General features: G+C 47.3%; 21 non-coding genes across 21 annotated transcripts; all 21 read left to right on the top strand.

Moving 5' to 3' along the window:
* The first annotated feature begins 3,197 nt into the window (after positions 1-3,197).
* Positions 3,198-3,269, top strand: TRNAT-UGU (transfer RNA threonine (anticodon UGU)). Its single transcript has one exon. It is a non-coding gene; the product is annotated as a tRNA-Thr (tRNA).
* Positions 3,270-3,374: 105 nt separating this feature from the next.
* Positions 3,375-3,446, top strand: TRNAT-CGU (transfer RNA threonine (anticodon CGU)). The gene has a single exon. It is a non-coding gene; the product is annotated as a tRNA-Thr (tRNA).
* Positions 3,447-3,550: 104 nt separating this feature from the next.
* TRNAT-CGU (transfer RNA threonine (anticodon CGU)) lies at positions 3,551-3,622 on the top strand. Its single transcript has one exon. It is a non-coding gene; the product is annotated as a tRNA-Thr (tRNA).
* A 110-nt stretch (positions 3,623-3,732) lies between these two features.
* On the top strand, positions 3,733-3,804 carry TRNAT-CGU (transfer RNA threonine (anticodon CGU)). The gene has a single exon. It is a non-coding gene; the product is annotated as a tRNA-Thr (tRNA).
* Positions 3,805-3,914: 110 nt separating this feature from the next.
* On the top strand, positions 3,915-3,986 carry TRNAT-CGU (transfer RNA threonine (anticodon CGU)). Its single transcript has one exon. It is a non-coding gene; the product is annotated as a tRNA-Thr (tRNA).
* A 110-nt stretch (positions 3,987-4,096) lies between these two features.
* TRNAT-CGU (transfer RNA threonine (anticodon CGU)) lies at positions 4,097-4,168 on the top strand. The gene has a single exon. It is a non-coding gene; the product is annotated as a tRNA-Thr (tRNA).
* Positions 4,169-4,278: 110 nt separating this feature from the next.
* Positions 4,279-4,350, top strand: TRNAT-CGU (transfer RNA threonine (anticodon CGU)). The gene has a single exon. It is a non-coding gene; the product is annotated as a tRNA-Thr (tRNA).
* A 110-nt stretch (positions 4,351-4,460) lies between these two features.
* TRNAT-CGU (transfer RNA threonine (anticodon CGU)) lies at positions 4,461-4,532 on the top strand. Its single transcript has one exon. It is a non-coding gene; the product is annotated as a tRNA-Thr (tRNA).
* A 110-nt stretch (positions 4,533-4,642) lies between these two features.
* On the top strand, positions 4,643-4,714 carry TRNAT-CGU (transfer RNA threonine (anticodon CGU)). Its single transcript has one exon. It is a non-coding gene; the product is annotated as a tRNA-Thr (tRNA).
* A 5,026-nt stretch (positions 4,715-9,740) lies between these two features.
* Positions 9,741-9,812, top strand: TRNAT-UGU (transfer RNA threonine (anticodon UGU)). The gene has a single exon. It is a non-coding gene; the product is annotated as a tRNA-Thr (tRNA).
* Positions 9,813-9,922: 110 nt separating this feature from the next.
* On the top strand, positions 9,923-9,994 carry TRNAT-UGU (transfer RNA threonine (anticodon UGU)). Its single transcript has one exon. It is a non-coding gene; the product is annotated as a tRNA-Thr (tRNA).
* A 110-nt stretch (positions 9,995-10,104) lies between these two features.
* TRNAT-UGU (transfer RNA threonine (anticodon UGU)) lies at positions 10,105-10,176 on the top strand. Its single transcript has one exon. It is a non-coding gene; the product is annotated as a tRNA-Thr (tRNA).
* A 110-nt stretch (positions 10,177-10,286) lies between these two features.
* On the top strand, positions 10,287-10,358 carry TRNAT-UGU (transfer RNA threonine (anticodon UGU)). The gene has a single exon. It is a non-coding gene; the product is annotated as a tRNA-Thr (tRNA).
* Positions 10,359-10,468: 110 nt separating this feature from the next.
* Positions 10,469-10,540, top strand: TRNAT-UGU (transfer RNA threonine (anticodon UGU)). Its single transcript has one exon. It is a non-coding gene; the product is annotated as a tRNA-Thr (tRNA).
* Positions 10,541-10,650: 110 nt separating this feature from the next.
* Positions 10,651-10,722, top strand: TRNAT-UGU (transfer RNA threonine (anticodon UGU)). The gene has a single exon. It is a non-coding gene; the product is annotated as a tRNA-Thr (tRNA).
* Positions 10,723-10,832: 110 nt separating this feature from the next.
* On the top strand, positions 10,833-10,904 carry TRNAT-UGU (transfer RNA threonine (anticodon UGU)). Its single transcript has one exon. It is a non-coding gene; the product is annotated as a tRNA-Thr (tRNA).
* A 4,993-nt stretch (positions 10,905-15,897) lies between these two features.
* TRNAT-UGU (transfer RNA threonine (anticodon UGU)) lies at positions 15,898-15,969 on the top strand. The gene has a single exon. It is a non-coding gene; the product is annotated as a tRNA-Thr (tRNA).
* Positions 15,970-16,079: 110 nt separating this feature from the next.
* On the top strand, positions 16,080-16,151 carry TRNAT-UGU (transfer RNA threonine (anticodon UGU)). The gene has a single exon. It is a non-coding gene; the product is annotated as a tRNA-Thr (tRNA).
* Positions 16,152-21,217: 5,066 nt separating this feature from the next.
* Positions 21,218-21,289, top strand: TRNAT-UGU (transfer RNA threonine (anticodon UGU)). Its single transcript has one exon. It is a non-coding gene; the product is annotated as a tRNA-Thr (tRNA).
* Positions 21,290-21,399: 110 nt separating this feature from the next.
* On the top strand, positions 21,400-21,471 carry TRNAT-UGU (transfer RNA threonine (anticodon UGU)). The gene has a single exon. It is a non-coding gene; the product is annotated as a tRNA-Thr (tRNA).
* A 110-nt stretch (positions 21,472-21,581) lies between these two features.
* Positions 21,582-21,653, top strand: TRNAT-UGU (transfer RNA threonine (anticodon UGU)). The gene has a single exon. It is a non-coding gene; the product is annotated as a tRNA-Thr (tRNA).
* Positions 21,654-25,555: the final 3,902 nt, after the last annotated feature.

Genomic DNA, 25,555 nt, shown 5'->3' on the forward strand with positions numbered 1-25,555 from the left:
TTCTGGGACGTGTTACAAAGGACTCTAAAAAAGGAGCTACCTATAGATCCCCACGGAATCAGGTTTCTGCCAGTATATGACGACGAAGGTTTCCCGTACGACCTGATCATGCTTACGGGCCTCCACTGTTTATGGCGCGCAAGAATGGCGGGTTACCATTGTGACCCGGATGCCCGACCGGCGCGTCTGTACTTTTGTGAATCCATGCAACGGTATGTGGAAGTGATCAAGATGCAACAGCCTGTTCCTGAGTGGCTGTCGAGGGTTGAACCCCTTACAGCACTAAAGGAATTTTAATCCGACAACGTCGTGCCACAGTAGCGGACGGCAGCGAATGTAAATATTACTGTTCCTTGTTCCGTTTGTGTATTCATCCCTTTTTGCTTCTTTGGTCTTTGTTTATATCATTTAGGAATTTGTGTTGTGATATGTCGAGGTCTGGCAATAAAGAAAAAAAAAAAAAAGGAGCCACCCACCGTGGTTGCTCAGTGGCTATGGTGTTGGGCTGCTGAGCACGAGGTCGCGGGATCGAATCCCGGCCACGGCGGCCGCATTTCGATGGGGGCGAAATGCGAAAACACCCGTGTGCTTAGATTTAGGTGCACGTTAAAGAACCCCAGGTGGTCGAAATTTCCGGAGTCCTCCACTACGGCGTGCCTCATAATCAGAAAGTGGTTTTGGCACGTAAAACCCCATAATTTAATTTTTTTTTAAATTGGAGCTACGCGATGAAGAACGATATCGGGAAGCGATTATAGGCGCAAGGGCCCAGACACTGATAGCAGATGAGGCGCCGACTAAACGCGCGCTTGGTCTTGAGAAGAGGCATGGACGGCATAATCACATAGATGTATTTGACGTAGATAATCGTGAAATAACAGACTGTGAGGACATAGCACAAGTGTTTTTCCAGCACTTTCAACAGCTTTTTGCAGCGGGTACTGTTGATGTAGAAGCCTTTAGAGTGACGTTTTTGGGACGCATGCCGCAACTCAGCGACGAGATGAAGAACGGACAAGAGGCACAAATCAAGTTGGAGAATAGCAACTCGCGAACTTATTGCATCACAACATTCCAGAATTGATCTCATTATGTGTATGTTTGTGCTAATAGTACGTCCTTTGATACCGCATGTTTGGTGCCTACCTACTATGGTTTCCATCACTGATTGTAACCTGCCAGCAATTATCTTCATGAACACATTGTGATCATTGTTGGTAAGTGATATTAGTCTGTACGATGTTACATGTTTTAGTTTCGCCGGCTCGTCGGCCTTAGGTATGAGCACAGTGTGCGCTTCCCCGAAAGAATATGGCAATGCGTTTACTTCATACGCTTCGTTAAAGACGACAGCGAGCAGAGGTGACAATTCTGATTTAAACTGTTTTTAAAAAGCGGCACAAATGCCATCCGGACCAGGCGATTTCCCTGTTTTTAATTATCAATTGCCTTTTCAACTTCATGTGCCGATATTGGAGAAAGCTTTTGACTGTGTTGCTCATGTTATTTTACTTGCCATTCTGAAGCATATAAATGTCGGATCCATAATTACTGACGGGGTAGCCATGGCGTACCGGAACGGCACTACTAAGCTTATATTTAACAAGTCACTAGGGGCCCCCATCAGCATTCAACGTTCCGTACGTCAGGGCTGCCCAGCCAGGCAATTTTTTCTGTATTTATCTAGAGACTTTATGTTTGACACTGATTGAAAACAAATGTATTCATGGGTTTACGATGCAAGCGTCAGAAGTCCTAGCCTATGCGGATGACGTAGCCGCGTGTTGCAAAGACAAGGAGACCGTTTTGCAAACCATAAATGTTGTTCAAAACTTTGGTCAAATCACAGGAAGTAGAGTGAACTGGAGCAAGTGCCTAGGTATTTGGCATGGGGAGTGGCGTAAGGCCCCGCTATATTTGCCAATGTCACGTGGTCAACAACGCTAGCAAAATACTTGGGTGTACCACTCGAAACTATAAACAGAGCGACGAATACTGGCAGTGCGAGCTCAAAAGTGCAAAAGAAAAGGCCGAAGCGTGGAAAGCTTAACACCTTTCGGTATTTGCCAGGGCTACTGTATGCCACCTGTTTTTCGTAGCCAAGCTATGGTATGTTATGCAATTCATTTTCTGTAACAGGGCCAATGTGCAGAAATTGCACAGTTTTTGCCGTGTTTGTATGGGGTTCCGGATGGGGGAGATGCAGCCGCAACAATTTGTTCAGAAAGGTGAAAGATGGAGGATTAGGGCTGGCCCACTTGTTTGTGAAGCAATTAGTGGGACGATTCTTTCTCTTCAGAAACAATGTTGATCCTTTTCTTCAAACAGCCTGCAAGGTTAGGCTAGCGCATTTGTTACCCGAGTTTATTATATGCTCTCAAAGTGTACCTGGCGCAGTGTTCGGTTTCTATAAGGAAATTGTGCTGGGTGTTCGTTTCCTTGCTGTATGGTTTTCCAAAGAATACTTGTTTACGGTCACAACAAAAAGGCTGCGCAATGATCTATTCGACAGCCTTTTCCCCTCACCTCTGTACCGAACTTTATACAGTCGAGGCCCTGGCCAGAATGTTTTGAAACGCGTTAAAAAATGCAGGTACCACCTGGTATGAAAACTTTCTTTTTCAAACTACACACAGGTACACTCTCAGTTGCAAGGTTTTTAGAAGAATGGGGCTATTACATGCCATGGGGCTCACATTGCTTCATATGCAAACAACCAGAGACAATAGAGCATGTTTTTTTACACTGCTGGGCGGGAGTTTTCTCCTGGGATGTTCTACAGCGAACAATAAAGAAAGAATTTCCTCTTGACCCACAGGGCATATCTACCGATAGATGGCGAGGACGGAACACCTTTCGATCAGATAATGTTAACTAGCCTCTACTGTATATGGCGAGCTCGCATGGCAGGCTTCTATTGCGATCCCGATGCAAGACCAGCTAGTGTTTTCTTTCGAGAACAAATAACACGTTTTCTTGATGTGCTTGCTACACAAGAGTGTCCTTTGCCTTGGATGGCCAGGATAGAACCCCTGATTAATCTCAAAGAATATTAAATAACACCAGCCTAAATAAAACAGGCGGCTTTTACTTATTAATTTGTTGTAACGGATGAAAAGTTCGTCTGTTTGTGTATATATGTCCCTTATGTTGCCATTCATATGTACTGCTGATCACCGGCAATAAAGAAAAAAAAAGCCGCTATAACTTAGTGGTAGAGCACTGGTCTTGTAAACCAGGGGTCGTGAGTGTAAACCTCACTGGCGGCACTGTATTTTATTTTACTGTTGCCTTTGCTGAGGATAATGTTGTATTTTTTCCCTGAATAATGAACGTGCTGCATTGGTGCAACCTTTGGCCCGCCGCTCCCGTCGGCCGCTATAGCTCAGTGGTAGAGCACTGGTCTCGTAAACCAGGGGTCGTGAGTTCAAACCTCACTGGTGGCACTGTATTTTATTTTAGTGTTGCCTTTGCTGAGGATAATGTTGTATTTTTCCCTGAATAATGAATGTGCTGCATTGGTGCAACTTTTGGCCCGCCGCTCCCGTCGGCCGCTATAGCTCAGTGGTAGAGCACTGGTCTCGTAAACCAGGGGTCGTGAGTTCAAACCTCACTGGCGGCACTGTATTTTATTTTACTGTTGCCTCGCGTTTGCTGAGGATAACGTTGTATTTTTGCCCTGAATAATGAACGTGCTGCATTGGTGCAACTTTTGGCCCGCCGCTCCCGTCGGCCGCTATAGCTCAGTGGTAGAGCACTGGTCTCGTAAACCAGGGGTCGTGAGTTCAAACCTCACTGGCGGCACTGTATTTTATTTTACTGTTGCCTCGCGTTTGCTGAGGATAATGTTGTATTTTTGCCCTGAATAATGAACGTGCTGCATTGGTGCAACTTTTGGCCCGCCGCTCCCGTCGGCCGCTATAGCTCAGTGGTAGAGCACTGGTCTCGTAAACCAGGGGTCGTGAGTTCAAACCTCACTGGCGGCACTGTATTTTATTTTACTGTTGCCTCGCGTTTGCTGAGGATAATGTTGTATTTTTGCCCTGAATAATGAACGTGCTGCATTGGTGCAACTTTTGGCCCGCCGCTCCCGTCGGCCGCTATAGCTCAGTGGTAGAGCACTGGTCTCGTAAACCAGGGGTCGTGAGTTCAAACCTCACTGGCGGCACTGTATTTTATTTTACTGTTGCCTCGCGTTTGCTGAGGATAATGTTGTATTTTTGCCCTGAATAATGAACGTGCTGCATTGGTGCAACTTTTGGCCCGCCGCTCCCGTCGGCCGCTATAGCTCAGTGGTAGAGCACTGGTCTCGTAAACCAGGGGTCGTGAGTTCAAACCTCACTGGCGGCACTGTATTTTATTTTACTGTTGCCTCGCGTTTGCTGAGGATAATGTTGTATTTTTGCCCTGAATAATGAACGTGCTGCATTGGTGCAACTTTTGGCCCGCCGCTCCCGTCGGCCGCTATAGCTCAGTGGTAGAGCACTGGTCTCGTAAACCAGGGGTCGTGAGTTCAAACCTCACTGGCGGCACTGTATTTTATTTTACTGTTGCCTCGCGTTTGCTGAGGATAATGTTGTATTTTTGCCCTGAATAATGAACGTGCTGCATTGGTGCAACTTTTGGCCCGCCGCTCCCGTCGGCCGCTATAGCTCAGTGGTAGAGCACTGGTCTCGTAAACCAGGGGTCGTGAGTTCAAACCTCACTGGCGGCACTGTATTTTATTTTACTGTTGCCTCGCGTTTGCTGACGATAATGTTGTATTTTTGCCCTGAATAATGAACGTTCTGCATTGGTGCAACTTCTGGCCCGCCGCTCCCGTCGGCCGCTATAGCTCAGCCATTCCTCTTCCGGCCCCTACAGGTAACGGTCGTGCGAGCATGTGCTCCCACGGAGCGGTTACAGTGGCCAATGGCCGCGGAACTAGGTCTTCTGACAAGAAGGCTGAAGATTACCAGGTTGTTTTGCTGCATCCGCCCACAGGTGATTCCGTTTTGAATACGGTTTTTTTTTGCATGGTTGCCTAAAGGAAAGGCCTTATCGTTGCGAGCATTTCGGCGACGCACTCGACGGTCTTTCACTGCTGCCGGAGGTGGCTGCCCTTGGGGCATACCAAATGAATCTACTGTGGGCAGTGACGTTCAAGGACGAGGAAGGAAAGAAGAAGATACTGGCTGCATACACCTTCAATGTCAAGAATGAGCGCTGCGGGGTTATAGACCCCTGCGACAGAGGAGTACGCCTGAAGCTCTACTGGCTACTCCATGGTGTGCCGGACGACGATGTGTGAACGGCTCTGGCGGTCTTCGGAAAGGTGACTGAAATCACAAGAAAGAAATGGAAGGTGAAAAGGCTGCATTGATAAAGGATCAACAACGCGCTCCGTGACACTGAAAGTGAAAGTGGGCGTCACCATCGAAGATTTGCCTCATCAACTGCGTGTTGCTGAAGATGTCGCACTCGTCCACGTTCCAGGGAGAGCTCCGCTCTCCCTCGGGTGCCGCGGCATCGGCCACATACGTCGGGAGTGCCATGTTCCACGTTGCGAGCTCTGTCGTCGCTATGGCCACGACGAGACCCAGTGCGCGCGCTCCTACGCCAGCGTAGCAGGCCCAGCCTTTAGGGATTTGGTTTTGGAGCACATGATGGACGCAGTTGATGCTGAAGAAGCTACTAAAAAACATGGCGAGGAAGGAAAGACTGAGGCAGTAGTGCCTCTGCACACCCAAGGCGGAGACGCCAACGAGCCGAGTAGCGAGGAAGACCCTGGGCCTAATGCTACAGTAGCGAGCCTGGACACACCGAAAGATGACGCAAACAACACCCAAGACCACAGCAGCGATTCTTTTCCGGAAAACACGAAAGCCACAGTGGAAATTTCCACAGATCTCGATATGGCAGCGTCTGGCAGCGGACCTGGAAAGAGAACCCGAGAGGAAACTGGAGACAGCTCTGCAAGAGGTGATGGAACAAGCACCGGAGAACCTCCCACAAAGGCTCCAACGTCCAGACGGCAGCCTTTCAAGCCAACGCCAAACCTTGCGCCGGCCCGACGGACTAATTCAAAACTGCCGCCTGCTTAGCGGCAGCTTTTTCTTTTTTTTCCCTTGTACAACCCCGCTCAGTCAGCGGAGTACTTGTTCGCGTTAATACCCTGGAATGGCCACGTATATGGAAGCTTTGTCAGCCCATGCCCCTGTTTGACGTAAAAGTGTGAGTAAAATATTGGCAATAATCCCAACTTGATATGGCAGTAAACTTTAAAAATGCCTTGCGTATCGCAACTTTTAATTCAAGAGGCCTTTCTGCACGAAGACGGCAGTATCAACTAAGTCGCATTCTCTTAGAAAGTGATATAGACTTGTTAGCGGTCCAAGAGACCAAAATCGAGAGTGAAGAACTTACTGATAAAATGGTTGAAGTCTTCCGTAGCAGATATAATGTATGCGTGAGTCATGCAGTTGGTAGATCCGGCGGTTGTGCTATCTTTATTCGAAAAAGCATTGGGGTTATTGAATCTATGTCTAGTAGTGAAAATGGCCGGCTAGTATTTTGTGATTTTGTTTTTGCTGAAATTGCCTGGCGTGCTGTTTGTGTCTATGCACCGAATAGAATCAATGAGCGGCAAGATTTTTTAAATACTGTGGGACCTTGTCTAGAAAGCGAAAGGAGTGTATTACTGCTTGGCGACTTCAATTGCGTTTGTTGACCTGAAGATCGATCTAGTAACAGAAATCATAGAGATAAAAGTGCAGAAGTATTACGCGTAATGATTGAAGAGAATGAACTCGAAGATATTGGCTTAGTGTTGACGCATGAAGACCAAGCAAAATACACTCACTTTCAGAATGTGTCTCATGCTAGATTGGATCGAATTTATGTGCCTGCTGTATTTGTACCTTTGCGTTCCCGGTACCATACGCAGCATGTGAGCTTTACTGATCACTGCTCAGTCATGATTACTTTAGGTGCAAAGAAAAAAGTGTCAAAGTTTAACTGGGAGTTGTGGAAATTGAACAACAAATTACTACAGGATGAAATTTTTGTTGCAAAGATAAAGGAATATATAAACAGTATGCAGCTGAATCAAACATGCAATTTTATACCGGCGTGGGAACAGTTAAAGATCGACTTCAAGATCGCCGCTTTTGGAAAGAGCAAGTATTTTAAGGCAGAAAGAAAAACAGCAAGGAGCTGCATATTGCGTTAGATTACATGGTCAACGCAGAGAATGATAAGCCCGGGTTGTTCTCGAAAGAAATAAAAGAAATAAAGGTGAAGCTTGAGATCATAGAAACAGAAAAGTATCGCGGCGCAATGATAAGGGCGTGGTGCGAGCGGCTATGGTTGGGTGAGACGCCCACAAAACGCGCCCTCAGCGAGGAGAAGAGACATGCAGTATCGAAGGAAATCAGTGAAATCAGTGTTCAAAATAACGTAACTAGAGAGGGTGAAATGATAGAGCGTGCCTTTGTTGAATATTACAGGAAACTTTTTAGTCATAAAGCATGCGATACTAAAAGGTTTTGAAGTGTTTTTCTGCCGCTCATGCCTAGTCTTGATGACGAGACAAAACAGTCACTTGAAAGGCCAATAACATTCGCAGAAGTTGAGCAGGCCGTAAACGATTTCAGTCCTGGTAAATAATTTGGCCCAGATGGTCTCGGGGCAGCTGTGTACAAGTTCTTCAAAAGTGAAATGGCAGAATTTCTACACCGAGTTATTGAAGACTGTTATGAAAAGAAGCTAACACCACCGTCCTTTCGAACATCCCGCGTCATACTCATTCCGAAAACTAATGACCTAGTCAAACTGCTTTCAGTAGAAACATACCGACCGATAAGTTTAACGAATACCAATTACAAGGTCTTCATGAAAGTTTTGTCTCGCCGTTTCCAAAGTGTTGTAAAGTCCCTTGTAGGTCCGCATCAGACATGCGGAATTAAAGGAATATCTATTCTTACAAATATCCATGTAGCAAGAACTGTTCTTGAATGTTGCGATGCCATGCAGGATCGGGTTGCTATGCTTCAACTAGATTTGAATAAGGCATTTGACAGAGTAGGTGCACGAAATATTATTCCTTATACTGAACCACGTCAATGTAGGATCTTTAGTTCTAGAGGGCGTGAAAATGGTGTATGACAAATGTACAGTGAAACTTGTGATTAATAGGAAATTGAGTGAAAGTATTTGCGTTGAAACTTCTGGAAAACAAGGCTGTTGTTTATCATCCCTAATTTTTTATATTTACCTCGAAGCCTTTTGTTTAAAAGTACTTGAAAATCCGATTATTCGGGGCTACACTTTCTTCAATAGTGAAGTTAAGGTCCTTGCTTACGCTGACGATATAGCAGCCTTTTGCGAAGATGAAAGAAGCGTGCGTGAAGTTGTACAGGAGGCTAAGGATTTTTGTACAGCAACAGGAAGCATGATTAGTTGGTCAAAATGTTTTGGCTTCTGGCATGGCAACTGGGAACACGCTCAAGACACGTTGTGCAACATACAATGGAACACCACTCCGGATAGCTATTTGGGAGTTCCACTGAAACACTATAAGGATAGCAAGGACTATTAGGCAGACGAAGCAGGAAGAGATAAGTTACAAACACAAAAATGGGGGGTAAATACTTTTTCTATATTTTCAAGAGCCGCTGTTTGTAATGTGTTTCTAATTGCTAAGTTGTATTATGTACTGCAGGTGATATGAATTACTAGAGTTTCTGTACAAAAACTGCTTAGGGTCCTTGCAGTTTTTATCTGGGGGTCCACATGGGAGCGCATGAGCCGTTGCAACCTCTTCCATCTAGTTAGAAACGGAGGCTTGGGACTATCACATTTATTTTTTCAAGCAGATTGCGACGAGATTTTTTTTCTTGCGTGAACAGGCTGACGTTTTTCTTCGAACTGTTATCCAATTGCGGTTATAGGATTCCTTGCCAGACTACGTAATATCAACGTATTGTTTGAGGTCCGCAGTCTTATCTGGCTACCTACGAGAAGTTGTATCTTCGGGGAAGATTCTTAGGGCAAGATTCTCCTATGAGTGCCTAGCGAGTGTGACACGTAAGCGTTTATACAAAGACCTGCTTGATGTTTTCTTGCCGATTCCTGTGTACCGTGGGTTGTAACAGCTGGGCCCTGAGCGAGACGTCCTCAAGCGTATTAAGCGAATGCCGGTGAAACCTTCAATGAAATCTTTCTTTTTCCAACTGCATACCGGCACACTACCCGTGAAGCCATGGTTACACAGCAAATGCCTTTTTGTTCCATGGTCTGACAATTGCTCAATTTGTAGAAAACCGGAAACAATTGAACATGTTTTTCTTGACTGCCATGACGCGATGTTCCTATGGGATGTACTTCAAAGGACTTTAAAAAAAGACCTGCCTTTGCACCCTTTCGGAATTTGGTACTGACCTTGTGCTGAACCAGGAGTACCCAGTGATATGTTCATGGTAATGTGCATGCACAGCATCTGGCGAACAAGAATGGACGTCAGACATGCGCATTTTTATCCCCAATCGGCACGACACTATTTCGTAGAAGCTGTCATTTATATTAGGGATGTTTATAGGGCCCTAAATGATCCTCCGGAGTGGATTACTGTTTTTGATGAATTGGGCAAAATTAAGCCATTTTAAGACATACGAACTAGCCTAACGGCTAGGGATTTGATGTATTTTTGTTTGCTATTATGTTTGTACAATGTTCATCACAAGGTAATAAAGAAAAAAAAAGCCGCTATAGCTCAGTGGTAGAGCACTGGCCTTGTAAACCAGGGGTCGTGAGTTCAAACCTCACTGGCGGCACTGTATTCTATTTCACTGTTGCCTCGCCTTTGCTGAGGATAATGTTGTATTTTTGCCCTGAATAATGAACGTGCTGCATTGGTGCAACTTTTGGCCCGCCGCTCTCGTCGGCCGCTATAGCTCAGTGGTAGAGCACTGGTCTTGTAAACCAGGGGTCGTGAGTTCAAATCTCACTGGCGGCACTGTATTCTATTTCACTGTTGCCTCGCCTTTGCTGAAGATAATGTTGTATTTTTGCCCTGAATAATGAACGTGCTGCATTGGTGCAACCTTTGGCCCGCCGCTCTCGTCGGCCGCTATAGCTCAGTGGTAGAGCACTGGTCTTGTAAACCAGGGGTCGTGAGTTCAAACCTCACTGGCGGCACTGTATTCTATTTCACTGTTGCCTCGCCTTTGCTGAGGATAATGTTGTATTTTTGCCCTGAATAATGAACGTGCTGCATTGGTGCAACCTTTGGCCCGCCGCTCTCGTCGGCCGCTATAGCTCAGTGGTAGAGCACTGGTCTTGTAAACCAGGGGTCGTGAGTTCGAACCTCACTGGCGGCACTGTATTTTATTTCACTGTTGCCTCGCCTTTGCTGAGGATAACGTTGTATTTTTGCCTTGAATAATGAACGTGCTGCATTGGTGCAACTTTTGGCCCGCCGCTCTCGTCGGCCGCTATAGCTCAGTGGTAGAGCACTGGTCTTGTAAACCAGGGGTCGTGAGTTCAAACCTCACTGGCGGCACTGTATTCTATTTCACTGTTGCCTCGCCTTTGCTGAGGATAATGTTGTATTTTTGCCCTGAATAATGAACGTGCTGCATTGGTGCAACCTTTGGCCCGCCGCTCTCGTCGGCCGCTATAGCTCAGTGGTAGAGCACTGGTCTTGTAAACCAGGGGTCGTGAGTTCGAACCTCACTGGCGGCACTGTATTTTATTTCACTGTTGCCTCGCCTTTGCTGAGGATAACGTTGTATTTTTGCCCTGAATAATGAACGTGCTGCATTGGTGCAACCTTTGGCCCGCCGCTCTCGTCGGCCGCTATAGCTCAGTGGTAGAGCACTGGTCTTGTAAACCAGGGGTCGTGAGTTCGAACCTCACTGGCGGCACTGTATTTTATTTCACTGTTGCCTCGCCTTTGCTGAGGATAACGTTGTATTTTTGCCCTGAATAATGAACGTGCTGCATTGGTGCAACTTTTGGCCCGCCGCTCTCGTCGGCCGCTATAGCTCAGTCATTCTGCTTCCGGCAGCCGAGCTGATCGGATCGTTGAATCATGGCCTCAAGCGGGGCGGCGACAGCGGTCACTATGGGCCGCGGAAACAGGTTCAGCAACGACGACAAAAGGGACTACCAGTTTATTTTTCCCCAACTGCAAAAAGGACGAATTGTTCTCAACACCGTCTTTTTACACGGTGATGTAAGAGCGAGGCCGTACAAGGTCGAGGATTTTCGGGATGCGCTTACGCCCACAAGCCTGCTGCCGGAAATTGTGTGCCTCGGGGCCTACCAGGTCAATCACGTCTGGGCCGTGACCCTCAGTGACGCAGCTGCAACAAAACGCCTGCTGGCCCTGAAAGAGCTTCAGGTGAAAGGGCGTCGATGTGTCATCGTCGACCCGCAGGACGAGCAGGTGAAACTCCGGCTTCACTGGCTGCTGTACGGCGTTTCCGACGAGGACGTCCGGGCGGCATTCACAACCTTCGGCAAGGTAGAAGAGGTGAGCAGGGAGCGTTGGCGCGTCCAAGGCATGGGAGACAAAACCTCGACCACCCGGACCGTGCTACTCAAGCTGAGAAGCGGCATTAAAATGGAAGACCTGCCCCACCAGGTCCGCGTCGGCGGAGAGCTGGCATTGGTGGTCGTACCTGGGCGGCCCATGCAGTGCCTGCGCTGCCAAGGGACAGGACACGTACGCCGTGATTGCAAAGTCCCCCGCTGTTCGAGATGCAGACGGTTCGGCCACGTCGACGCTGACTGCGTTAAATCTTACGCAGCCCTGACAGGACCAGCAGCGAGTGATGTTGCTGCAGAGCACGTCATGGATGCAGTCGAGACAGAAGAAGCTGCTAAGGGAGCCGGTGTGCAAGTACCTTCATTGACGACAAATGCCACGACGGTACGGGAGGTCGCTCAAGCCAAGGTAGTCGAGGGTGCTGAGCAGGTGACTGGGCCTGCACGTGTCGAGAGGGACGAAGACCCTGTGAAGGCAGGTGCTAATGAAGGCGAACGCGAGGAGACTGAGTCAGCGATGCAACAGGGCGAGGATGATAACGACGGGGACCGGGCGGCTAGTCTCGGCGCCACCTCCAAGCGCCCCCGTGACGAGGGCGGGGACAAGGACAGCACGGCATCCAGCACAAGTGACGGGCCACCAGCGAAGACGCCTCTTGGGAGGCGGTCGGTCTTCAAGCCGAAGCCAAATGTTCCGCCCGAGAGAAAGCCTGGTGACAAAGCACAGCAAAAGAATAACGCCGGGAAGACTGGTGGTCCCGGAAGCGGCTAGCCGAGAGCTGGTCGTGAAAGGTAAGCACCATGCTCCGGGTCTATCTCATACTTTAGTTCATAATGGCTCCTAATCCGTCGCTCACTATTGCCACACTAAACGTGAGAGGGTTGGCGGCCAAGCGTAGGCAAAGCCAAGTCCTACGGTTGGCCGCTGACCAAGACCTAGACGTTCTAGCTGTCCAGGAGACAAAGGTTGACGGAGAGGAGGAGACCGGGAGCATGGTGCGGCGTTTCATGACTAGATATTATGCGGTCGTGAGCCATGCGGTAGGGACGTCCGCCGGTTGTGTCCTGTTTGTTAAAAAGTTGCCTGGCCTTGTTGTTAAAAATGTATTTTCATGCAAAAACCGGAAGGATCGTTTTTTGTGATTTTGTTTTTCGTGAATTGGAATTCAGAGTCATGTGCATATATGCACCGAATTCTGTGGAAGAACGCGCTTCATTTTTTAGCGAACCTTTTTCAGTATATTAGCACTGATAAGTGCATGGTTTTGTTGGGGGATTTCAATTGTGTTTTGAGGGCTCGGGATAGAGTCAATAATGCTGGTATTCGCGATAAAAGCAGTAGTGTGTTGACTAAGCTAATTAGTGATAATGAACTGGACGATGTCTGTGAGTGCCTGGAGGGGGAGCGGGAAGTCATGTACACACGATTCCAAGGTAGTAGTCATGCGCGGTTAGACCGCATATACGTATCGCAAGACATAATTCCAAAGTGCCATAGTTATTCGGTTGCACCAGTATCGTTTACAGATCACTGCATTGTGAAATGTCATATAGCACGGAGAGGAAGAAACAAGATTTTAATTGGGAACTATGGAAGATGAATGCCTTACTACTAAAAGACGAGCCATTTGTAGAGGCAGTACGTGAGGCCGTCAGGAAAGTAAGTGAAGAAAACAGTGAAACAATAGCAGAGAAATGGGAATACTTCAAACAAAACGTAAAAATGAAAGCTTTAGAAAGATCGAGCTGCTTACGATTTGAGAAGGAAATGAAAGAAAGGGGCTTACGAAAGACACTTAAGCAGCTGATAGCGCTGGAGTGCGAAGAGCCTGGGACGTATAAGCAAGATGTAGGAGCCATTAAAGAAAAAATCAAGCAGCTTGACAAGGAACGGTATCAAGGTGCGATTGTGCGAGCAAGAGCAAATGCATTAGTAGCTGGAGAGACGCCCACTAAACGGGCGCTGGGACTCGAAAAAGCGCAAGCTCGACGGAATCATGTCGACAGAATTTTATGGAACGGCACAGTTGCCGACGATAGTAAGAGCATAGGCCGAGCGTTTCTAGAGTATTATCAGTCACTCTTTGCGTTTCAAGAAGTGAATATAGACGAGTTCAGAAGGGCCTTTCTATCTCGGATGCCGCGAGTGAGTGACGATACAAAACAACGATTGGAATGGAAAATAACAGAACGTGACGTTGAAAAAGCGATTGATGATTTGAACCAAGGCAAATCACCTGGACCGGACGGTCTCGGCGCGTGTTTATATAAAGCTTTTAAGAAAGAACTGTCGCCGTTACTAACAGAGCTGTTTAATGATGCGTTTGATAACAAAACTTTGCCGCCTTCTTTTGGAAAAGCTCATACCATACTCATCCCTAAGAGTGACCAAGTGGAGAAACTTAGGCTAGTAACATCTTACAGGCCAATATCTTTAACCAATGTTGATTATAAGGTTTTTATGAAAGTTTTGGCTGCCAGACTTCAAAGCGTCATAAATGACATAGTGGCAGATCACCAAACGTGTGGTATCAAAGGAAGGTCCATTTTTTCGAATATTCACACGATGCGGTGCGTGCTGGAGTGCTGTGACGCCACCTCGGGTGGAGTCGCGGTGCTCCAGCTGGACCTCGAGAAAGCGTTTGATTGTGTCTCTCATGATATTTTGTTTGCCATTTTGGATTACGTTAATGTTGGTTCCATCATCACTGAGGGAGTGGCGTTGGCTTACCAGAACTGCACAACACGCTTAATTGTGAATAAATCATTGGGGGCCCCCATTAACGTCATGCGTTCTGTGCGTCAGGGCTGCCCTCTCAGTCCTCTTTTGTTTGACATTTACATAGAAACTATGTGTTTGGCAATAACTGAGAATGAGCAAATACGCGGGTATAGCTTGGCAGCCACACAAATCAAGCCCTTGGCATATGCAGATGACATCGCGGTGTGTTGTACAAGCAAAGAAAGTGTGACGGAAACAATAAGGGTAGTGAAAAATTTTTCTGATGTGACGGGCAGTAGAGTGAACTGGGGAAAGTCCCTCGGTTTGTGGCACGGAGAGTGGTCTTCGGCCCCGGACCATTTTGCAAATGTGAGCTGGATAAAAACCCCGATCAAGTACCTAGGTGTCCCCATGGGCAGTCACAAAAATAGCGACGAATACTGGACGAACCAAGCAAAAGAAACAAGAGAAAAAGCAGACAGGTGGAAAGGCATCAATCTGTCGATTTTCGCAAAAGCAACTGTGTGTAACATGTTTTTTATTACGAAGTTGTGGTACGTCATGCAAACGTTGTACTGTTCAAGGGTAAATGTGCAAAGGTTGCACAGAGTGTTCGCGGTTATTATCTGGGGCTCTACCTGGGAAAGGAGTAGCCGAACCAATCTGTTCCGGCACGTGAAGAAAGGGGGGCTGGGCTTGGCGCATCTTTTTGTACGCCAGCTTGTGAACAGGTTTTTGTTTTTTCGGGATGTGCGTGATCCGTTTCTGCGCACTGTATGCCAACTCAGGTTGAGAGGTGCTTTGCCGGCACTTATTGTTAGTACAGATAGTATGCCCGGAACGCTTCGTGGCTATCTTAAAGAAGTTGCAGATAGTGTGCGCTTTCTTTCTGTGCGTTTTTCTTTTGAGTATTTATGTAACGTTAAAAGAAAAACATTGTATAAAGATATTTGCGATATTGTATTTCCAGTGCCATTGTACAGAGCGCTATACAGTGGAAGATCAGGACTGGATGTCCTTAAGCGAGTGAAAAATATGGAGGTGCCTACTGGGGTAAAGACATTCTTTTTTAAATTACAGACAGGAACACTCTCAGTGAAGACATTCATGGAAGAACGTGGCTTTCTTGTACCCTGGGGCTCGCACTGCTTGATTTGCAAGCAACCAGAAACAATAGAGCATGTCTTTCTGCATTGCTGGGCCGGAGTGTTCTTCTGGGATGTCCTACAAAGAACAATGAAGGAGTTACCGTTAAATCCGCATGGCATCAGGTACTTAGCGGTAACGAATGACGACGGGGTTCCCTTCGACCTAATAATGCTCAAGGGCCTTCATAGTTTATGCCGTGCAAGGATGTCTGGGTACTACTGCGACCCGGACGCTAGGCCTGCGCGTACGTATTTCCGCGAAAGCATGTCTCATTTCATTGAAATAAAGAAAATACAAGAATGTGTACCCGAATGGCTGTCGAGGATAGAACCTCTGACAGCACTGAAAGAATTTTAATTAGACAACGCGAGTCCTTATAGGACTGATGGCATGTATGTTCTTTCAAAATGTTTTGTATTTAATTGTGCATTGTAATTTTGTTCTGTATTATGTGCTCTGTACAATGTCGAAAACCGGCAATAAATAAATAAAAAAAAGCCGCTATAGCTCAGTGGTAGAGGACTGGTCTTGTAATCCAGGGGTCGTGAGTTCAAACCTCACTGGCGGCAGTGTATTTTATTTTACTGTTGCCTCGCACTTGCAGAGGATAATGTTGAATTTATGCCCCGAATAATGAAAGTACTGCATTGGTGCAACATTTGGGCCGGCGCTCCCGTCGGCGGCTATAGCTCAGTGGTAGAGCACTGGTGTTGTAAACCAGGGGTCGTGAGTTCAAACCTCACTGGCGGCACTGTATTTTATTTTACTGTTGCCTCGCACTTGCAGAAGATAATGTTGAATTTTTGCCCCGAATAGTGAAATTGCTGCGTTGTTGCAACTTTTGGGCCCCCGCTCCCGTCGGCCGCTATGGCTCAGGGATTCCCCTTCCTGCCACCGCAGTGAACGGTCGCGGAATGTCTTGCTCCCCAGGAGCGGTTACAGCGGCCCTTGGCCGCGTTTCCCGGTCAACGGAAAAGCCTTCTCCGGACTACCAGATGGTTCTACCACCACGTCCTTCAGGTGCTAGTGTTTTGAACACAGTTTCTATCCACGGCGAAGTTAAAGCATGGCCTTACCCTGTTGAGCACTTCAGAGACGCGCTTTCAAGACTGATGCTGCTGCCGGAAGTGGTGGCCCTCGGTGCTTATCAGATGAATCATGTGTGGGCTGTAACTTTTTCGTACGAGGTGGCAAAAAAGAAGGTACTTGACGCTGAAGCATTTCTTGTTAAAGAACATCGATGCGTGGTCATTGACCCGTGCAATCAGGGTGTCAGGCGCAAGCTCTTCTGGCTGCTGCACGGTGTTCCTGATGAAGACGTCTGAACAGCGTTGGCACCGTTCGGGAGAGTAACCGAAGTGACGACGGAGAAGTGGAAAGTACAAGGCTGCAACGACAAAGGAACCACGCCACGGTCTGTGGTCCTGAAACTCAAGCCCGGAATCACAGCGGACGACCTACCACATCAGCTTCGGGTCGCGGAAGACCTGGCTCTCTTCATTGTCCCGGGCAGAGCGCTCCTTTGCCTCCGGTGCCGTGGCACCGGACACATTAGACGAGAATGCCGGGTTCCACGCTGTGGGCTGTGTCGTCGCTTCGGTCACGACGAAACCCAGTGCGTGAGAACGTACGCCAACGTTGCTGGTCCAGGCAGGAGCGAAGACACATCGGAGCTCCTTATGGATCAAGAGGATGCCGAGGAGGCCGCTAAGGAAGCAGCTGAAGGGACGGATGCTCAGTCTACATCTCTGGAAATGAAGACCGAAAAGGTGAACTCGGAGGGGACTGATAAGGGCAACGTGCCGGATTCTGCGCCTCCACCCGCCAAGGTTCAAGTCAAGGAAAGTGGTCTTGAGACGACGAGTGCTTCTTCAACTATCCAAGCAACCCCAACCACCGCGGTGGACGAGACAGTCAGCATATCCGAGAGCATGGACATGACTTCCGACGCTAAGGGTGTCGGAAAGCGGTTGCGCGACGATGTTGAGGACCACAGCCGAGACACCGACGGCGCGGGTACCGAAAGACCGGCACAGAAAACCCAGACAGGCCGACGGTCGACGTTGAAGGTCAAACCCAACGTGCCGCCAGACAGACGGCTGCCACACGGGCCACCTCCGCCTTAGCGGAGGTAGTGTCCCGGAAAGAACTTTCAAAACTTGATCTTTGATCGGGAATGGGCCTGCGACTACGTGGGTTGGCAGTCGTCGGCTCCAAAGGGAGGGCCATGTTGAACGAGCATCACTGCTTACCAGAGTCCGTATGTTTCCTAAGAAAAATTGTGTAGGGGCTTACCCTAAATATAACTAAAACAATGGCAGACACTATTAACCTCACTAGTCCGCTTCGTTTGGCGACATTAAACGTCAGAGGGTTGTCGCAGAGGCGAAGACCGTGTCAGATAAGTCGCATGTTACTAGAAAAAGACATTGATTTGATGGCTGTCTAAGAAACAAAAATTGAATCTGAAGAAAAAACGGTTCGATTGGTTGAAATCTTCAGAAATAAGTACAATGTATGCGTTTGCCACGCGAGTGGTACTTCTGGGGGCTGCCTTTTGTTTATTAGAAATAGCATTGGGATAACAGAGCAACAAGTTACTTCCTGTGAGGGGGGGCGTTTGCTTATTTGTGATTTTTCTTTTTCTGGACTGCTGTGGCGGGCGGTTTGTGTATACGCCCCTAATAATGCTCGAGAACATGAACGATTTTTTGTTTATCTGAGGTCTTTCTTGCGGTGTGAAAGACACGTTCTGATGTTTGGCAACTTCAATGGTGTGTGCCGGCCGATAGATCGATCGAAAAAGCAACTTAGCCAAGGTTAGAGTGCCGCACTTCTGCATGAAATTTTGTGTGATGTTGATCTAGAGGATGTTGGGAGTGTTCTTGGTTCGTACAGTCATGTGCAATATACGCATTTTCAAGGAGACAGCCACTCAAGGTTAGACCGCATCTATGTTCCTGTTCACTTAGTTCCGCTACTTTCTGAATATTGTGTAGAATGTATCAGTTTCAGTGATCATTGTTTGGTAATGGTTACGATAGGTATGAAAAAGAAAGAACAGAAATTTAATTGGCACCTATGGAAACTTAACGACAACCTTTTGTAAGATTAAGTATTTCTTAAAAGAATAAAAGAGAAATTAGATGCGGTTCTCCTTGAGGATGCAAAAAATGTTGTAGAAGCTTGGGAGATGTTCAACACCGAAGCGAAAACAATTGCTTTAGAGAGAGCATGCGTTTTGCGGCAGAAAGAAAAGCAAGAAGAAAAGCAACTGCAATGCACGTTAGCATACCTGTTGAACATGGAAAGCGGCGCGGCTGGTATATTTGCACATGATATCGAAGAACTTAAAGCGAAACTTGAAGTGATTGATGAAGAGAGATATCGTGACGCGGTTTTAAGAGCACGCGCTGAACTTGTATGGCTCGGTGAAACGCTCACCAAGCGAGCTTTAAGTGAGGAGAAGAGGTGCGCTATGACCAAGGAAGTAAAAGAAATCGTTTATCAAGGGCAGATTACATATGACGGGTGATAGAACGCGCTTTCGTTGACTACTATAGCACGCTGCTAAGCAAGAGGACAAGCGATATCTCTGCTTTTAAGAGTGAATATTTACCTCTTATGCCGAAAATTGATGGCGAACTTAAGGATGCCCTTGAGAGGCCGATTTCTGTAACAGAAATTGAAAATGCTATAGATGGTCTTAGTGCAAGGAAAGCGCCTGGACCGGACGGACTTGGGGCAGCGATATATAAAATTTTCAAGGTTGAAATGGCTGAGGCTCTGCACCGTGTCATAACCAAGTGTTACGAACAAAAATGGACGCCTCCTTCTTTTCGACAGACACATGTAGTACTGATACCTAAATCAACAGACCACATCAAACTTCAATCCGTAGAGCCCTACCGGCCAATAAGCTTAGCAAATATTGATTATAAAGTATTTATGAAGGTGCTCGCCCATCGCCTTCAGAGTGTAGTGAAATCCCTAGTAGGTACACATCAGACATGCGGTATAGAAGGCAGGACAATATTCACAAATATACATATAGCGCGAAGCATACTTGAATGTTCCGATACGATGGGAGATCATGTAGCTATGCTACAACTAGATTTGGCCAAAGCTTTTGACAGGGTGTCACACGAAATCCTGTTTATGCTTCTTGATTGTGTTAATGTCGGATCGGTCATTTTGGACGGGGTGAAAATGATGTGTGATGATTGTACCACAAACATAATTATTGACCACAAACTGAGCAGGCGGATTGCAGTAATGTCTAGCATAAAGCAAGGCTGTCCGACCTCGGCCTTGCTCTTAGCACTTTATTTAGAACCTTTCTGTTTAAAGTTACTACATAGCCATAATATTCGCCATAATATTTCTTGGTAGAGAAATAAAAGTTTTAGCTTTTGCCGACGACATAGCAGTGTTCTGTCGCGATAAACAGAGCATTGCAGAAGCTGTGAGAGAAGCCCAAGCTTTTTGCGATGCTTCCGGTAGTGCCATAGGTTGGTCAAATGTTTAGGGTTTTGGCACGGGAATTGGCCAGATGCACCAGAAGTCTTTTGCAAAATGCATTGGAATGTATTACCCGGCACTTATTTTAGGGTTCTGCTCAGTGCCTACCGTGAGCCAATCTAATACTGGACGAGCGAGAGAGACAGAATGAAAGAGCAAACTAACAAATGGGGAGGCCACAACTTTTCGATGTTTGCTAGGGCCAAAGTATGTAATATCTTTTTAGTAGCTAAAGTGTTCTACGTCCTGCAGGTGCTATGCATGAGCTGATCTTCAATTAAAAAAATACACAGAGTGTTTGCAGAGTTTATTTGGGGTTCGGTGTGGGAACGCACGAGCAGAAGTAATTTGTTTCACACATTGCGCAATGAGGAACTTGGTTTAACGCATTTGTTTTTCAAGCAACTTGTGTCGAGATTTGTTTTCTTCCGCGACCTAAGCGATGGGTTTCTGCGGACGGTAATCCAAGTGAGATTGCGCGACGCTCTGCCCGATTTTGTTGTATCGTCGCATGCAATCAAACCGATGGCACTAAAGGGCTATCTGCGTGAAGTTTCCATGGCGATACGTCCTCTAAACACTCGTTTTTCGAAAGACTACTTGGTTGCAGTGTCACGAAAACAATTCTATAAAGATCTTGTCGAAGTGTTTGTACCTACACCAGTGTATCGTTCTATATATTACTTAGGGCCTGAACGAGATGTTTTCAAACGAGTCAATAATATGCCTGTACGAGCTAACGCAAAATCGTTCTTTTTCAAACTGCATACCGGCGCACTGCCTGTTAAGCCATGTCTAAGAAGCAAGGGCCTGTTTGTCCCATGATCAGACAATTGTCTTATATGTAACAAAGAAGAAACTGTCGAACATATTTTTCTTGACTGCCACGATGCCCGTTTTCTTTGGGACATCCAGCAAGAACATTAAAAAAGGAGCTTCGTATCACTGCGTTCGGAATTAGGTTTTTACCATGGGCTGAACCTGACGGTGTGCCGGTGGACATGTTGATCGTATTGTGTATGCAAAGTGTGTGGCGAACTGGTATGGCTGTACGCAATGCTGATGTTCATGCGAGGTCAGCAATGTATTATTTTACTGAGAGTGTTAATTATACAAGGGAAGTGTTGAAACTGCTAAGTGATCTACCAAACTGGCTTTCAGTGTTGAACAGTTTGGCTTCGATGAAGCCATTTTAACATGACACGTCAGTCTTACTAACGACTAGACGTTTTAACACTCGTTTTTATTTGACAATATTTGTATGTACTTGCCAAGCCGGTAATGAAAATAAAAGGAGCCGCTATAGCTCAGTGGTAGAGCACTGGTCTTGTAAACCAGGGAGCGTGAGTTCAAACCTCACTGGCGGCACTGTATTTTATTTTACTGTTGCCTCGCACTTGCAGAGGATAACGTTGAATTTTTGCCCCGAATAATGAAAGTACCGCATTGGTGCAACTTTTGGGCCGTGGCTCCCGTCGGCCGCTATAGCTCAGTGGTAGAGCACTGGTCTTGTAAACCAGGGGTCGTGAGTTCAAACCTCACTGGCGGCATTGTATATTATTTTACTCTTGCCTCGCAATTGCAGAGGGTAATGCTGAATTTTTGCTCCGGATATTGAAAGTGCTGCATTGGTGCAACTTTTGGGCCGCGGCTCCAGTCGGCCGCTATAGCTCAGTGGTAGAGCACTGGTCTTGTAAACCAGGGGTCGTGAGTTCAAACCTCACTGGCGGCATTGTATATTATTTTACTCTTGCCTCGCACTTGCAGAGGGTAATGCTGAATTTTTGCCCCGCATATTGAAAGTGCTGCATTGGTGCAACTTATGACCCGCCGCTCCCGTCGGCCGCTATAGCTCCGTGGTAAAGCACTGATCTTGTAAACCAGGGGTCGTTAGTTCAAACCTCATTAGTGGCACTGTATTTTATTTTACTCTTCCCTCGCACTTGCAGAGGATGATGTTGAATTTTTGCCCCGAATATTGAAAGTACTGCATTGGTGCAACTTTTGACCCGCCGCTCCTGTCGGCCGCTATAGCTCAGACATTCTGCTTCCGGCAGCCGGGCTGAGCGGTAAGCGGAATCATGGGCTCCAGTGGAGCAGCGACAGCGGCCGCTTTCGGCCGTGGAAACAGGTGCAGCAACGACGAAGAAACGGACTACCAGTTTATTTTGTCTCAGCTGCCAAAAGGACGAATTGTTAATAACACCATGTTTCTACATGGTGATGTACGAGCGAGGCTGTATAAGGTCGACGACTTTATGGATGCTCTTACGCCCACGGACCGGCTACCGTAAGTTGTGTGCCTTGGGGCGTACCAAGTGAATCATGTCTGGGCAGTGATCGTCGGTGATGCTGCTGCAATAAAGCGACTGTTGGCCTTGAAAGAGCTTCAGGTTAAGGGGCGGCGATGTGTTATCGTCGACCCTCAGGACCAGCAGGTGAAGCTCCGGCTTCACTGGCTGCTACACGGCGTGGAAGAAGAAGACGTGCGGACTGCGTTGGCGGCCTTCGGCAAGGTGGTTGAGGTGAGCCGGGAGAAGTGGCGTGTTCAAAGCGTTGCGGAGAAATGTTCGACCACGAGGACCGTTCTTCTCAAGCTGAAGGGCGGACTGAAAGTGGAAGATATTCCTCACCAGATACTCGTTGCCGGAGAGTTGGCCTTGGTGGTGGTAACCGGTCGTCCGATGCAATGCCTACGCTGCCAAGGCACGGGACACGCCAGGCGGGACTGTAAGGTGCCGCGCTGCTCGCGTTGCACACGCTTCGGGCACGTTGACGCCGAATGCGTCAAGACTTACGCTACTGCGACTAGCCCAGTCGAGATTGAAGAGGCAGCAGTACACGTCATGGATGCAGTCGAGATCGAAGACGCTGCTAAGGGAGCCGGAGAACAAGTGCCCCCAGCGGCGACAAGTATCATGACGCTGCCGGAGGTCGCTGACGCCAAGGTCGTCCAAGTCGCTGATCAGATTACTGGGCCTGCAAGGGTCGACAAGGACAAAGATCCTACGAAGGCAGGCGCTAGTGAAGTTGAACGGGACGACGACGAGTCAGCGATGCAACAGGGCGAGTCCGCTAACGATGGGGACCGGGCCGCTGGTCTCGGTGCCACATCCAAGCGCCCCCGTGACGAGGCCGGAGACAAGAACAACGGGGCATCCAGCACTAGTGACGGACCGCCGGCGAAGACGCCTCTAGGTAGGCGGTCAGTCTTCAAGCCTAAGCCAAATGTTCCGCTCGAGAGAAGGCCTGGTGACAAAGTGCAGCAGACGAACACCACCGGGAAGACCGGCGGTCCCGGAGGCGGCTAGCCGAGGGCTGGTCGTGAAGGGTAAGCACCATGCTCCGGGCCTACCTTACACTTTAGTTCAGCATGGCTTCTAATCTGTCACTCGCTATTGCCACACTAAACGTAAGAGGGTTGGCGGCTAGGCGTAGGCAAAGTCAAGTCCTACGGCTGGCCACTGACCACGACCTAGATGTTCTAGCTTTCCAGGAGACAAAGGTTGACGGAGAGGACGAGACGGAAAGCATGGTGCAGCGTTTCATGACTAGATATGATGCGGTCGTGAGCCACGCGGTAGGAACGTCCGCCGGTTGTGTTCTGTTTGTTAAGAAGTTGCCTGGTCTTGTTAAAAATGTATTTTCATGTCAATCCGGAAGGATTGTTTTTTTTCTGATTTTCTTTTTCGTGACCTTGAATTCAGAGTCATGTGTATATATGCGCCGAATGCTGTGGAAGAGCGCGCCACATTTTTTGCGAACCTTTTCCAGTATGTTACCACTGGTAAGTACATGGTTTTGTTGGGGGATTTCAGTTGTGTTTTGAGGGATCGGGATAGAGTCAATAATGATGATATTCGCGATAAAAGCAGTAATTTGTTGACTAAGCTAATTAGTGATAAAGAACTGGACGATGTCTTTGAGTGCCTGGAGGGGGAGCGGGAAGTCATGTACACGCGATTTCAAGGTAGTTGTCAGGCGTGGTTAGACCGCATATACGTATGGCAAGGCATGATTCAAAAGTGCCATAGTTATTCTGTGGCCCCAGTATCGTTTTCAGATCACTGCTTGGTGAAATGTCATATAGGCACGGAGAGGAAGAAAGAAGATTTTAATTGGGACTTATGGAAAATGAATGCCTTAGTACTAAAAGACGAGCCATTTGTAGAGGCAGTGCATGAGGCCGTCAGGAAAGTAAGTGAGGAAAATAGTGAAACAATAGCAGAGAAATGGGAATGGTTCAAACAAAGCGTAAAAATGAAAGCTTTAGAAAGATCGAGCTGCTTAAAATATGAGAAGGAAATGAAAGAAAGGGGCTTACGAAAGACACTTAAGCAGCTGATAGCGCTAGTGTGCGAACAGCCAGGTGCGTATAAACAGGACGTGCGAACCATTAAAGAAAAAATCGAGCAGTTTGACAAGGAACGGTATAAAGGAGCGATTGTGTGCGCAAGAGCAAATGCATTAGTAGCTGGGGAGACGCCCACGAAAAGGGCGCTTGGACTTGAAAAAGCGCAAGGTCGAAGGAATCACGTCGATAAGATTCTATGGAACGGCACAATTGCCGAAGACAGTAAGAGCATAGGCCAAGCGTTCTTAGAGTATTATCAGTCGCTCTTTGCGTTTCAAGAAGCGAATGTAGAGTTCAAAAAGGTTTTTCTCGGTCGCATGCCGCGATTGAATGACGACACGAAAGAATGATTAGAAGGGAAAATAACAGAAAGCGAAGTTCAAAAGGCGATTGATGATTTGAACCAAGGCAAATCACCTGGACCAGTCGGTCTGGGCGCGTGTTTATATAAAGCTTTTAAGAAAGAACTGTCGCCGTTACTTAGAGAGCTGTTTAATGATGCGTATGTTAACAAAGTTTTGCCGCCTTCCTTTGGCAAAGCGCATACCATACCTATCCCTAAGAGTGATCAAGTGGACAAACAGGCTAGATACATCTTACGGGCCGATATCGTTAACCAATGTTGATTATAAGATTGTTATGAAGGTTTTGGCAGCCAGACTTCAAAGCGTCATAAAGGAAATAGTTGCTGGTCATCAAACGTGTGGTATCAAGGGAAGGTCGATTTTTTCGAACATTCACACGATGCGGTGCGTGCTCGAGTGCTGTGACGTCACCGCGGGCGGAGTCGCAGTGCTCCAGCTGGACCTTGAGAAAGCCTTTGATTGTGTCTCTCATGATATTTTGTTTGCCATTTTCGATCAAGTTAATGTTGGTTTCATAATCACTGAGGGAGTGGCGTTGGCGTACAAGAATTGCACAACATGTTTATTTGTGAATAAATCATTGGGGGCCCCCATTAATGTCATGCGTTCTGTGTGTCAGGGCTGCCCCCTCAGTCCTCTTTTGCTTGGGATGTACATAGAAACTATGTATTTGGCCATATTTGAAAATGATCAAATACACGGTTACAGCTTCGCAGACACTGAAGTCAAGCTCTTGGCATATGCATATGACATCGCAGTGTGTTGTACAAGCAAACAAAGTGTGACGGAAACGATAAGGGTAGCGAAAAATTTTTCTGATGTGATGGGCACTAGAGTGAACTGGGGGAAGTCGCTTGGTTTGTGGCACGGGGAGTGGTCTTCGGCCCCGGACAATTTTGCAAATGTGAGCTGGAT

Source organism: Dermacentor variabilis, chromosome 5, assembly GCF_050947875.1.
Source record: "Dermacentor variabilis isolate Ectoservices chromosome 5, ASM5094787v1, whole genome shotgun sequence".
Classification (NCBI taxonomy): Eukaryota; Metazoa; Arthropoda; class Arachnida; order Ixodida; family Ixodidae; genus Dermacentor; species Dermacentor variabilis.